This window comes from Geotrypetes seraphini, chromosome 5, assembly GCF_902459505.1.
Source record: "Geotrypetes seraphini chromosome 5, aGeoSer1.1, whole genome shotgun sequence".
Taxonomy (NCBI): domain Eukaryota; kingdom Metazoa; phylum Chordata; class Amphibia; order Gymnophiona; family Dermophiidae; genus Geotrypetes; species Geotrypetes seraphini.
The window spans coordinates 56,872,710-56,888,107 of NC_047088.1; positions in this window are offsets into that span (position 1 = coordinate 56,872,710).

Genomic DNA, 15,398 nt, shown 5'->3' on the forward strand with positions numbered 1-15,398 from the left:
AGATGGTGAAGGAGGGAGGGAAGGGTGGTGGTGGAAAGGAATAGAACAGACATTGAAAGAGGGTAGAGAGAAACAGACCCTGAAGGGAAATGTGGAAGACAGAGTGGGGAGAAGACGCTGGAAGGGAAGAAGACAGATGCCAGACTATGAGGGAGCGGAGGGAAGAAGATGGGTGCTAGACCAATTGGGGGGGGGGGGGAGGTGAAGGGAGAGGCACAGTAACAACAAATGGAAGACGCAGAGAGAAGACACACAGTGGATGGAAGGAATTGAATGAGAAGATGTGGAAAGCAGAAACCAGACAACAAAGGTAGAAAAAAAAATTATATTTATTTATTTATTTTTTGCTTTAGGATAAAGTAGTATATTAGTTGTGTTGATATAAATTTATAAACAAAGCCCTGCCAGATGAACATCTCTTTCTCTAGTTCAGCAGCAGTAACTTTGATTTATAAGAAAGGAATAAGCTAAATATTACAGTACTAAGGCTTATATGGATGCAGCAGGGACGGTGACGGGGCGGTGAATGGGATGGCGGTGACGGGGAGGTGAAAGGGATGGCGGTGATGGTGACGGGGCGGTGCAGAGGATGGTGGGCCGGGGACAGATTTTTTCCCCGTGTCATTCTCTAATTAAAAGTTGTATCAACTCTGTAAACTGTCATCTTAACTTATTATATCAGAACAGAAGGATAAGTACATTATTGTACCTTAAAGTATTATTGTATATTATTGAACCTTAAAGAAACAAGTATTTTATTTTCTAAAGGATGACATAATTAGAGATGCAGTTATACATCTTACAAAAGGGTTTAGGTAGCCATATGAAAGGCAAGTCTATAATAGGACTGCACTTTAATAGCCTTAGGCCCTCTGTTACTAAGTGCGCTAATCTATTTAGCGCATGCTAAATGCTAACACATGCATGTTAGTCTATGGGCACATTAGTGTTTAGCGCGCGCTAATATGATTAGTGTCTGCTAATCGGTTAGCGCACCTTAGTAAAAGAGGGGGTAAGATTAATGCATTAATTATTATTTTAAAAAACAAATCATAGTTAAAGAATTTATTCATATTGGAGCATCTCCTGTCTCCTCTGAACATTTTTTCTGCTGTCTCCTACTCTCCTATCCTCCAGGATTTTTGCCTCATTCATGAATTAACATTCCCCTACCCCATGCCAGTCTACCTTAAAGATAGGTTTCTGTTGGTTTCCAGCAGTGGAAGTGTTAAACAAATACTGTGTGATCCACAGTTTTACCTCTAACCCATCCTACCCATGCATAAACAGGAAGTGATATCAGAGGAATTGGGACTGGCCAAAGAGAAAGCAGCGCAGGTTTAATGCTGAACTCTGATGGTGCCCAAGAGAAGACCACCTTTAAGGTGGATTATTGGCGGTGGGAATTTGGGGAGGGCAAATGCTGAACCCAAGGTGGAGGGAGAGGAGTGAGTGATACAAACCTGTGAGCAGAACAGAAAGGGCTTGCAGTGGATACTATGGCTGAGGTGGTGAGCTTCAGAAGCCATGTGAAGAGCTTGGTTTTGCTCACTACCAAGTTTGTGTTGCTGCTCATAGGGGTGTAGGGGAGGGAAATAGAGATATACTGGACAATGGGAGGGAGGGGAGAGAGCGAGAGAATTAAGTAATGAGATAATTGATCTGTAGAAGAGGACAGAGAGGGACGGAAGATAAAGTGAGAGATGCTGGATCTAGGGAGATTATCAGTCTTTTAGGGGGATGGGATTTGCTACATCATTCTATGCTTACAATCAAAGCAGTTTATATTTATATACAGATACTTATTTTGTGCCTGGAACAACAGAGGGTTAGGAGAGAGGAAAAGAAAGAGGATGGGAAAGGAAGGGAGAGTCCTTGAATACAGAGTAGGTCACAATGATCGATCAAGGCGACCGCATGAATGGAAAGGCTAGAGCAGGGGTGCCCAACACGTCGATCGCGATCGACCGGTAGCTGAGGAAGGCAACGTGAGTCGATCGCAGAGCCCATCCCGGGCTCCATGATAGACTTGTGTTGCTGTCCCAATCTACCGGGCCTATCAGCCTTCCTCTCCCCGATGTCAAAGATGCCGACGCCGGGCATCCACTTTAGGCTGTTTTTGTCATTTTTTTTTGGGGGGGGAGGGGGGAGCGTGGCAGCGGCAGCAGCAGCCTGAAAAAGAAATCATCCTGGCCGGGGTCGGTGTCATGCTCCAGAGCTTCTACAGCCTTCCTATCTCCCTCTCCCTTCTACCTGCTTCCGGCCACACCCCCTGCTCCGCGGCTCTCTTCGGCAACTCAGCAGCAGCGATCAACACAAGCTTCTGACGTCGGGGCCTACCCTCTGCGAGTCCCGCTTGTTTCAACTTCCTTTTTCCACAAAGGCAGGACTCGTAGAGGGAAGGCCTCGATGTCGGCAGCTTGTCTTGATCACCGCTGCTGACGAGTTGCTTAAGAGAGCCGCGGAGCAGGGGGGTGTTGCCAGGTGCAGGTAGAAGGGAGAGGGCCAGATGCAGGACTCGTGGGTGAGGGAGGAGAAGAGAGAGAGAAAGAGAGAGGGTAGGGAAACAAAAGGAAATATTTCATACTGGGCTGGGCCGGAGTGGAGGGAGGGTGGAAAGATTCTGGCTACAGGGTGCAGTAACAAAGGAAAAGGGGGGAAAGCTGAAAATGGAGACAGTGACACAAAAAAGAGAAAGTTTAAGCAGGACCTACTGAATAAGGATAGAGATACAGAGGGGACATGAAGAGGAGGTGAAATAGAGACATAGAAGTAATGCTGAAAAAGTGTGTGGGGGGGAGAGATAAAGACATTGAAAGGGCAAATGGTAAACATGGGGTAAAGACAAGGACAGAGACAAATAAAGATTCTGAAAAAGTGGTGAGATAGGGATATAGGTGAGATGGACACAAAGAAGGGTGATGCTGGAAAATAGGTGGAATGGTAATTCTGACAGACAATCGCTCCTCCTAAACTTACTTGCTCCACTTCATCACTGACGCTGAAACCGTGGATTGAAGACAAAGTTTTATTTTATTTTTCTTTCCAGCTTATGATTTATCTTTAATCTTATCTATTGTTTTGCCTTTTGTCTTTGTTTTGTTCTATTTCTATCATTTAAATTTCTCCAGAATTCTACTGTTCAACGGCTCCCCCTTCTGCTTCTATTCCTTTCTCTCCTCTCTTCTACCTTCCAAAGTATTTAGATCAATGCTGTCTTGTTAAAATGTTTATTTTATTTTTTATTTTTCCTCTAACTCTACTTTTCACTTCTCTATTACCCTCCAGGTACTTTAGTTAGATTGTGAGCCTTCGGGACAGTAAGGGAATTTTTCAAGTACCTTTCTTATTTTTAATCTTAATGTATATTTTCTGTAAACCGCTTAGAACCAACGGATGTAGCAGTATATAAGAAATAAATTACATTACATTACATTACATTACACAGAAGGGAAATGCTGGATCAAGGAGAGATGGGGCTCAGGCTGGATGGAATGAGGAGAAATGCCTTGTTGGCCCAGAACTTCCTCTCCTACGTCAGAATTGCTGTCAGGGAGCGGAATGCTGGTCAGCGCAACACTTCTGCAGGGAAAGCTTGGGACGGCGGTGGCTTGGGGGCTGTTCCCCGATGGCGGTGGCAGCAAACCGAGTGGCTTGGGGGAGGGCACGGAGAAAGAAAGAAAAGGGGCAGATAGGGAGACAGAAAGAAGGGGGAACAGGGAGACAGAAAGAAAAAGTTGGGGGAGAGAATGAGGTCTGGAGGAGAGGAAACATACAGGAGGCTGAAAGAAAGGAAGAAAGATTGGATGCACAGTCAGAGAAGAAAGTGCAACCAGAGACTCATGAAATCACCAAACAGCAAAGGTAGGAAAAATGATTTTATTTTCAATTTAGTGATCAAAATGTGTAGGTTTTGAGAATTTTTATGTCTATATTTTGCACTATGGCTCCCTTTTACTAAACCACAATAGCGTTTTTTAGCACAGGGAACCTATGAGCATTGAGAGCAGCGCGAGGCATTCAGCGTAACTCCCAGTGCTAAAACCTACTATTGGTGGTTTAGTAAAAAGGGAGGGGGTGTATTTGTCTATTTTTGTATTTTGTTACTGAGGTGACATTGCATAGAGTCATCTGCCGTGACCTCTTTGAAAAAACCCGGAATATGAATAATTAACATTTTCTCTGCCTTTCAGTGTGCTTTGTGTTTTTTTTTAATTTTATTGTTGGTAGATCATTTTGACTTAGTCATTATATAAGTAGCTCGCAAGCCCATAAAGTGTGGGCACCCCTGGGCTAGAGCATATACTGTTTTTCACCAAAAATCAGACTGGGTCTTATATTAATTTTTGCTCCAAAAGATGCATTAGGACTTATTTTCAGGGGATGTCTTCTTGTATTTCCAGGGGTCAAAATATTGGGGGTCCGGACGGCTTTTTAAAACTCCGTGTCATTCTCTCTAGACAAAACTGAAAGTGTAAGCACACATCATCACTGTACTTCTGCACCTTTAAATATAAGCCTTTCAAAAGGTATTTGCACTTAAAATTTTGAAAGGTTCATATTTAAGTGTAGAAGAACAGGTATCAAAATGTGCTTTCTCTTTCAGCACTTAAAGCCTGCATGGGCTTTCTTCTACTTACAAAAGAAAACAAAACCTACATTTTAGTGTGACAAATTGACAAGAAATCTTCACGTGAGAATTTTCAGTGGTAATTTTTCTATGTTAAAGGCCATCAGTTACTTCCATGCATTGCCCTGCTGCTGTCTGTGTATTGGGAGGGAATACTAATGGATCTAATTTACATCAATTTAAATTCATTTCAGTACAATTTGTGGCAATGTTTAGAGCACATCTTAACAACCATAACAGTCCTTTAAGGATTTTGGACATAAATTAACATGCATGCAAATTGCCACTGGCGATAGGTTTGAGCATTGGCTGCAAGTTTCTAGAATACTCCTAGCTAGTCTGGTTTTCAAGATATCCATAATGAATATGCATGAAATATATTTGCATACAATGAAGGCAATAGAAGAAAACCTACATATATTGAAAATATTAGATCTGTGGTACAGATTATCGCAATTGGATTACTATAATGCATTAAATAAAAACATAAGAATTGCCATACTGGGACAGACTGAAGGTCCATCAAGCTCAGTATCCTGTATCCAACAGTGGCCAACCCCAGTCCCAAGTACCAGGCAGAAACCCAAAGAGTAGCAACATTCCAGAGCTGAGATTGTGATGTCATAATGCCTCATTCAACCAATGCCTAAGAGTCAACCCCATTAGTGATGTCACAATGGCTTGATTGTCCTATACTTGGCTCACATAAGAACATAAGTGTTACAGAGCAAAGGTACATAAAGCCCAATAACCTGTTTCCAACAATGGTCAACCCAGGTCCCAAGTACCTAACTAGATTCCAAATAGTAAAACAGATTTCATACGGCTTATCCTAGGAATAAGTAGGAAATTTTCTCAAGCCATCTCAATAATGGCCTATGAACTTTACTTTTAGGAAATTATCCAAACCTTTTTTAAACCCTGCCAAGCTAACTGATTTAACCACATTCTGCAGCAAAGAATTCAAGAGTTTGATGGCATGCTGTGTGAAAAAATATTTTATCTGGTTTTAAATCTACTTCTTAGTAGCTTCATCGCATGCCCCTTAGTCCAGGATCAAAGTCTTACAACTAGTGCAAAATGCAGCAGTTGGAATTAGTTGTTTTGAAAATATTACTCCAGTTAAAATATTTGTATTAGCTTCCATTGTGTTATCAAATTGAATTTACCTTGTTGACTTGGGTTTTTAAGTCCTTCCTAAGTCAAGGACCGCAATATTTTCAATATGTACTTATGTTTTATCAGCTTCTTTAAATCTTGGCTGCTCTGTTGGCATTACTTTATGCAGTCACAAGAAATACTGCATTCTCCATTAGAGGTCCAATATTATGGAACAATTTGAGGACTATTACAGAGTTGTCTATATTTAAGAAACAGCTGAAAATGCATTTATTTGTCCAAACATATCAGTCTTGAGATGCTAGTGTGTGGAAAGATGCTAGTATGAGGAAAGACTAAAATGTTATGGTTCTTCAGCTTGGAAAAGAGACAGCTGAGGGGGGATATGATTGAAGTCTACAAAATCCTGAGTGGAGTAGAACGGGTACCAGCGGATCGATTTATCATACTGTCAAAAATTACATAGACTAGGGGACACTCAATGAAGTTACAGGGATATACTTTTAAAACTAATAGGAGGAAATTGTTTTCCACTCAGAGAATAGTTAAGCTCTGGAACGCATTGCCAGAGGTTGTGGTAAGAGTGGATAGTGTAGCTGGTTTTAAGAAAGGTTTGGACAAGTTCCTGGAGGAAAAGTCCATAGTCTGTTATTGACAAAGACATGGGGACAGCCACTGCTTGCCCTGGACTGGTAGCCTGGAGTATTGCTACTCTTTGGGGTTTGGCCAGGTACTAGGGACCTGGATTGGCCACTGTGAGAATGGTCTACTGGGCTTGATGGACCATTGTTTTGACCCTGTAAGGCTATTCTTATGTTCTCATATTCTTATTCTGTAAATTTGAAGCTATTTTAATTTGTATTTTCTTAGGTATGCAGTTTTTATGAGTGTTTTATTGTAACCCATCTAGGAATAGGTAGTCTAGAAATGTTTTAGAACAAGCTCCTATCCCGTTAGGAAGGAGCGCGGCCAAATCGTCCGAAGCCGTTGCTCAATGAGGAGGGGGGAGGGGCGAGAGGAAGGACTAGAGCAGAGAGGGACGAGATAGGGATAGGGAAGGGCCAACGAAGAAGGTCAATCAGGAAAGAGTAGGGGCAAGGAAGTGGAGAAAGCTTAGCTGGGGCGGAAGGGAGGTCGCCCCTTTTCAAATCGGTGAGCGGAGGAGGTGGACGCGACTTGAATCGGACTTACTTTCTCATAATCCTGCAACCCGCAGTGGCCATCCTTATCCCTGCATCGGACGCCTTGCGATCCGAAGAGCCGACGTATTCAGCAGCTGCGACCAGCGTGCACTGCTTCGAAGGCAGCGTCGAGCGTCTTCAATCCAATTAAGCCTGCACTGCTTGGAACACAGTGTCAGGCCGTCCTTAAGCAGCGCCTAGTCTGACCGGAAGGCAGCGGGTAGGTAGATCGGCCCGGGGTGGCGGCTTCAGACCGGCACAGTCCATCTGCTGTTTGCCGGGAGCGCGCGTGTGTCGGCGTCGGCGGGATCGCGGCCAGGCACTTACGGGGACAACCTCAGGCAGCCGCCGATTCCGCCACTGGGACCTCGTGGTCCGACCGCGATGGTCCACCCCGTGGTCAAGTGCAGGGAGGGCTGGTGACCGAGACAGTTATGGCACAGCGTTTGGCCCCTCGCGGTCCAGGTCCAGGTTGCCCATGTCTGCCCTAAAATGGCAGCGTCCACATGCGGTAAGCTTATTATAGTCCCATTAGTGAACAGCATTAATGCTAACTGACTAAAGGTAGTCTAGAAATGTTTTAAATAAATAACCCCCTCTTTTATAAAACCATAGCATGGTTTTCAGTGCTGGCCATGGCGGTAACTTTTCCGACGCTCATAGAATTCCTACCAGCATGAGAGCTGTTACTGCTGTGGCTGGCACTAAAAACTACACTGCAGTTTTGTAAATAAGGGGGTAAATAAGTTGACTAGAAACATATGGGGGTCCTTTTACCATGACGTGCTATCCATTTGTAGTGTGCAATAAATATTAGCGCACGTTAAACGCTAACACGTCCATTATATTCTATGGATGCGTTAGTGTTTAGCACGCACTAATATTTAGCGCATGCTAAAACGGCTAGCGCACCTTAGTAAAAGAAGGGGATTATAAATAAAGGTTGTAAAGTTTTAAAAAGTTCCATATCAGAAGGTGATTCTTAATGGACTGTGGTAATTTCCTTGTGAACACCAGGGAGTCTGCATGAGTGTGAACAAAGCATAATTGCACATATGGTGGAAATATCATCTACCTCTTTACTGTGAATGAACTCTCTTGTTATCTCAGCGTGTTCCGCGTGAGATTGCATATTATTTTTCAACCATCTGCAATTCTTACACTATTATGAAAAGGCAAATTATTTAACCAGTACCATTTTATTTTTAGGGAAAAAAAAAATCATCAAAGATTCATTTGATATTCACTGTAAAATCATTAATTTTTGAGTTTCCATGGCATTCATGCAGATGTCACTTTTATTTCCCTAAATTCTCAATGTCATTATTCTTTATATAAACCTGTGAAAGTTTGAACATGATTTTCAAGCATGTTAATAAGTAAGTACTTCTTAGAAAACTGTGCAATCAATAATGCAGAGAACATGCTGAGGAGCTAGCATTTAGCTAGTGTGGTAAGTGTTGATCATGGAAATTAAGCCAACCACATATATTCAGTACCACTAGTTGGATAGTTACCTCTTCTTTTACAAAGGTGCGCTATGCCACCCTCATACTTTAGCACAGAACCAGAGTGGAATTGTCCCAATCAGAATGGTGCGCACCAAAGAAAGTGGCCTTCAACTCATCTGATAAATTCAAATGCCTTTATTCATCCAAAGCCTCATAAATTCATCCAATGACTCAATGACCTGACATTCACATGTTTCGGCCTAACCGGCCTGCCTCAGGAGTCTTGTGAGTCTTCGACAGGTGTATTAGAAAAACCGTACAATATATAAAGATACACGCACCCTCTAAATGTGACATTCTCTGCTTTACGACTTCATATTTAGCAGCCGCGTTTAGAGGGTGTGTGTATCTTTATATATTGTACGGTTTTTCTAATGCACCCGTCGAAGACTCACAAGACTCCTGAGGCAGGCCGATTAGGCCGAAACATGTGCATGTCGGGTCATTGAGTCATTGGATGAATTTATGAGGCTTTGGATGAATAAAGGCATTTGAATTTATCAGATGAGATGAAGGACACTTTTTTTGGTGTGCACCATTCTGATTGAGACAATTTCACTCTGGTTCTGTGCTTTTGAGATTGTAGTTTTGTTTCCCCTGTTTTATCTTGACTCTCATACTTTACACATAAAGGCTACCCCAGACCAACCTACAAGATGTGGAAATAAAATAAAGTAAATAATGAAACCCTCATCTACCACTGTATCAACATTGCCCCCAAACATCCTCAAAAACAGCTCAAAATCTACCATCCAGCACAGTAAACTATGTCCACTGACCCCTTTATTATTTTTTAACATCCTTAACACCCTGTTTAACAATATTGTTCACTTTTTTGATCAAACGTCATTGCATCAAACATCAACCCTAAATATTTAAAGGATTTAACAATTGGAAGGATATTATCAAACAAATTGATTCAGTGGATGGTGTTTGCCCCCGTTAAATCTAAGCATGCAATTGTCTTCTCAACCATCCTTTCACTTTCACCAAACATAATTGCAGTGGAGCTATATTTAATGACACTCTTCGAGTATGATAAGTCAACAAAAGATCATCCGCAAGCATAAATGCATTACTATCAAACTTATGTATCAGCCATAACATAAAACTGACATAAATGTTAAACAAAATATGCAAAAAGGATGAACCTTGAGGCATTCCACAGGACATTCTATGAATATCTGAATTATAAATCCCTTGAGCTATAGAGAAAGTCCAATTGGTTAGTCCAATTCCAACCTTTTGCAATAATGCAATTAATATTTTTGGGTCAACCATATCAAAAGCAGATTTGATGTCTATTGACAACACTAAAATTACCTCTTCCTTATCTAATCCATGTCTTAAACCACTTAATAGTTCCAACATCATTGTTTCAGTATTATGGCCTTTCCTATAGGCCGATTGTCTAAGATGTAAAATATTTTCTGTCACAAGTTCAACAATCTTTTCAATCAATTTAGAACATAGTAGCAAATTTGAAATCGGTCTATAGCTTTCTAATTTCAAAGGATCAGCATTAATTTTTTTTTCAAAATAGGAGTCACTACTGCATGTTTCCAAAAAGATGGAACCATACCAATTTCCGAACTCTGATTTAATATAGATACTAACAAAGAGTAATAGCATGTTTCAGAACCAGCAGCTAATTTACAGGAATAGGATCAGATATTAAACTAGTCTTTAAATTGCCTAATCAATAACAGAATTCAAGTCAAATAATTCATCATTTCCTGTATAATAATTGTATTGCTCTACAAATAAGTCACAGTTAATCAAAACACTTGTGTAACATATTGCTTAGGTATATCTTACGTTTTGGTAACATCAGAGAAAAGGGTGAATAATATGTAAATAAGGAATTTGAGAGGCCTAACCATTCCTCATAACTGTATCCATGACATCATGCTTGTCTGTCTTATCTGTTTAGATTGTAAGCTCTTTCGAGTAGGAACTGTCTTCTTGTGACTCTGTATGTCTGGTAGCACTATAGAAATAATTAATAGTAGCAGTAGTAATAGAAGCCACTCTTTCTACCGTAATCAGTGAAAAGAGATTGAAGATGTTTCAGAAAAGCAGGGGCTCAATAAGGGACTATAGCTTAAGCTCCATGCCTTATACAAGCCAACAGCATGAGGCACTTCCTGAATCAACTGCTAGTTATAAAAGAGGTTCCCATCACGTCATTTGGACAACCTCTCTCATTATCCTGACATTTCTTCTCTGTGTTGAACAAGCGGGTTATATTTCAAAATTTTATTAGAGGGATCAGATATTTTATTTTACTTCCATTCAAGATAACTTTCCTATTAAAGGGCTTAAGAATATTAAAGCATGCTGATTCTTTCAGCCTTCATAACATTTTATATTTCATAAATCCCTCTCCCTTAAAGGCTTTTTCTTATTGTTGACTTAGAGCTTTGGGATCAAGATTTTCAATTTGACAGAAAAATCATGGCAATATCTTACATAAGCTTCAAATCTACAACTCGGTAATGCTCCATGATTTTAAAAATGTGACTTTTCTTGGATTTTCAAGGAATGTATCATTGATTGCTCATTATTTGTCGTCCCCCCCACCACCATAAAGGTTCTACCCTGTAGATTATCTCTTTATAGTACAGTCTCCGTTTGAACTCATGATCCCAATTTGTTTATCTTTTCTACTCAGTTGGATATGCTGTACATTTGGAAATAGTTTGATTTACAGAGAGTGGCATTTACTCATGCCATTAGAAGACTGCCTTTATGATCTTTCAGATTAGACTATTTGTTTATTATCCTTCACAGCAGATATCTCATGACCATTCCTGCATTGGACATCTCTTCTAGAGTAGGGGTGGACAATCATGGTCCTCAAAGGCCACAACCCAATTGGGTTTTTCATGATTTCCACAATGAATATGCATGAGATTGATCTGTATACAATGGAAGTGATCCATGCAAATTTATCTCATGCATACTCATTGTAAATATCTTGAAAACCCAACTGATTTGTGGCCCTTAAGGACCGTGATTGCCCACCCCTGATCTAGAGCATGGTCAGAGCCAATAGTGCTCATAACACCAAGGTTAACAGAGCAGATAAAAAAAGCCCAATAGGCCTCAAGAATCTGTGCTGAAAAACTGAATTTATTGAAGACCCAACATGGGCTGTGCTTCCTCAATGTGCCTGCATCAGGGGTCTATAATATGAACATATAAAAAATCTTTAAAACATCCTTTTCCATACAGATTCTTGAAGCTTTTTCCTCAAACCATCAGGTTTATTTTTTGTCCACTGTGCGTTTGACTCCCTCTCTACTCTTGCTGCATAATACAAAGGTTCAGATATTCTAGGACATTATGAAGATAAATTTATAAACACCCCAAGTGTAAATAGTAGCATTTAGAAATGTAGATTGGAATGCATATGGAAGTACCATTTTGAAAGATGCTATACACATGCAGATATATTGAGACATTGTTAGTGTAGAATTCATTTCTCCATGAAAAAAGTGTAGACCAGCATTTAAAGCTGCCTCAAGGCACAAATAAGTGCTGGAAGGGGCATTTTTTACTGACAAGGTAAGCTCTCTCCCAATCACTCCTTGAAATACATCTAACTCCATCCCCACAGAAGAAAGCAGATTCCCTTCATGACCCCTCATGCTCTCCACTAAACATCTGATCCTCCCCTCATGCAACAACCTGGCAGAAAGACCACCTTGGCAATAATGATCCTTCATCTGATGCTCTTTTGGCAGATGTTCCTCCCCTACTTTTCATTCTTCATCCATGACCTTACTGGGCATCTCTGGCATCTAGTGGGAGCAGATGTGATCACTTTTCACTCCTGCTGTTATTGTTGTGGGTACAAAAATTATGTCTAGAAACTTTAATGGTAATCTTGTAGTACTGACCCCTAGTGGTAGTACTACAAGATTACCACTAAGGGTCATAGAACCATTTTTGCACCAATGACAGCAAGAAAAGGAGTGATTAAGGCCATGCCTGCTTCCTTTAGATACTATAGATGACCAGTAAGGCCAGAGGTAGGAAGTAGAGGGTAAAGTCGGGGTTGGGGGAGAGCTGTTATTGGCAGCAGGTTATTAAGGAGATTTTCATGCCAGTGGAGTGGCAAGTCGGTGGGGGGGGGGGGGGGTATGATGCTTTGGTGAGGGCAGAGAGATCAGCTGTCAAAGGGGGTAATGAAAAACGTCTGATGTTTTCTGTGGGGACAGGGAAAATCGAGCTTAGGGTGATGATTATGGGAGAATGCTGGGATAACATAAGAATGGTACTTGTATACTGCTACTACCATATAGTTCTAAGCAGTTCACAGACCCAAGAATTCCAAGACATTCTACTGGAAACTAGAAAAATAAAATGATAGTAGTACAAAGATTATTTAAGTCAAAACAAATTTCCTAAACAATAAAGTCATAATATTTCTTCTAAAACCTCACGAGTATAACTGATCAAAACACAGAATTTGCTTTTCAAATTTTAGGGGCTTGACAGGCTAACAACATATCAGGTAACCAATCTTTTCTCCTATTTTTGATAGGAAGAAAAGTAAAAGGTGAATTACTGTGTGCCTAATTCTAGTAGAAGTAGCAAATTGAGAATGAGAAAGAAAATATTCCAGACAATCACTTTATAGAACCTTAAATAAAACACACAAAAACTTGAATAAGATCCTAGTTTCTATTGGGAGCCAGTGTAATCTACTATAATAAAATGCTAAGCGCATGCGCACTGTTACTGCCATGTTCCCTGATCCCTGATCTGTCGGGCTGTGGCCGGCAAGAGTGTACATGCACGCTTACCACGCATCTCTCTCTCTCGCAGCGGGCTTTCAGCTCCGGAACACTTGCAATTACCCGACAAAGTTCATTTTTTAGCTCAAAGCCGCCGCCGCGGCTCCTCTCTCGAACCGCACCAGCGTCAGAGAAGACTTCCGACTCAGGCGGGGATCGAGAGAGGAGCCGCGACGGCGGCTTTGAACTAAAAAATAAAATTCTCAAAATAACAAAGGGATCTGTTAGCCTTAAAGCAGCTGCCTCTTAACTTAAGGGAAGTCTAAAAAAAAGTTGCCAAAGTTCGGCGGAACTTGCGGATCTGTACTGCACGAGCTACACCAGCCGTGCTGTCATCCTAGGCATGACTCCGTAGCGCGAGCCGGCCCCTTACACCTGCAGCTCAGGCACCACAGAAGCTGTGGCGGGGGGGGCGACGTAATCCTACTGAGCGTGAAAGCGCGCAACTCGGTCCCCACGCCTGCCTACCGCCCCCCCCCCCCCACAACACATATGTACATTGATGTTATGTGCATTACATTTTTGGTTAATGTGTTAAATTGATTTTGCCTGCTAACAGATTTACTTTCCTAAAAGTTGGTATTGTCCAAAAATCTGTTCACTATACAATATTAAGCTTTCTAATAATAGAATACATGAGGTTCTATGTAAGCAAAACACAGGCAAAGCTGCTTTAAGGATGAAGGTTTAGCAAGAGTGTACTTTTGAATCTTGGCAGACAGACATCCTGTCTCCAATTTGACAGCTCATATCATTCTGGTTATTTCAAGAATTCAGAAATAATTCATCAAGCCTTAAAATATTTCAGCTATGATGCTGCCACGATTAACAATGCCATTATGCCTCAAAAAGGAACAACAGCGTTGCCCGTATGACCCTGGATTTCCCCACCCCCATGTCTTTACGAGGGGGTGCTGAAAAGTTCTCAGCCCAACCAGCCAACCTCCTAAATTCCGAGCGTTATGTTGCCACTGTAGCTTAAAAGAGTGCTAACTTGCCCCCTCCTTTATAAAACCGTGCTAGTGTTTTTAGTGCCGGCCACCGTGGTAACAGCTCCGACGCTCATAGAATTTCTATGAGCGTCTGAGATGTTACCTTTCCTGCACCTCCTCATATGTTTGACAGAGTTTCAGCTCAATTTAACCAATCCTTATTCTTGCTTTGTGAGAAATTAACATTTTTAATTTAGGTCTTTCAATCCAAAATACAGTGATTTAAACCGAGCTTCTTTCATTAACCTTGCAGGCTTCCTTTGTGCTATAGTACAAGTTGCATTCAAATGAATAGTGGGAGTAAGCAGCCTAGAGAATCCACTGAGATGAAGACATTTGGGGAAAGATCATTTAGTATAGAAGAATGTCTGCATCTTTTCCTAATCATAATGTGGACTGGGAATTAATATGAATTCTATCAGCACATTGAATTTTGGCGGCTCAAATTGCACAGTCTGTGCTGAAATTTAGCCGTGACAACAGGATTAGCATTTCAGTTAGTAGACAGGACCCCAGTTTGACACATTTTGTGAAAGGTTTTTTTTTTTTTTTTTAACCTTTTCTTTATATTCTGGATGGTTTTATCCACATTTCTGTCTCTGAAATAAAACTGAAACTGGGAAAGGAATTGGAGGCATTTCCTTCCTTCATTGCTCTAGCATATTCCATCTGTTATGCTGCAAACATTTCATTGCAATAGGAATCTTTCCAAATCAAAAAGCTACCCATACCTTGCTTTATGATTCTTTGATTTTTCATGTTTTTGGTTTTTTTTTTCTTTCCCCTGCAAATATGGCAGAATATGAGGAGGTGGTGAAAAGTTCTCAGCCCAACCAAGAAGCGAATGACGTGGCTATGGTTCAATCAATAATCTGAAACAATGTCAAAACACTGAATTTTGTTTCTGAAAATTGTGCCAAAGTAAGATAATACTCGTTTCAGCTACAGTGGCAAAATAATGCTTAGAATTTAGAAAGCTGGTTGGTTGGGTTGAGAACTTTTCAGCAACCCCTCGTATAGGACAATCAAGCCATTGTGACATCACTTACAAAGTTGGCTCTTAGGCACTAGTAGAATGAGGCATTATGACATCATAATTTCAGCTCTGGAATGTTGCTTTGAGGAGGTGCTGAAAACTTATCAGCCCAACCAAGAAGAGA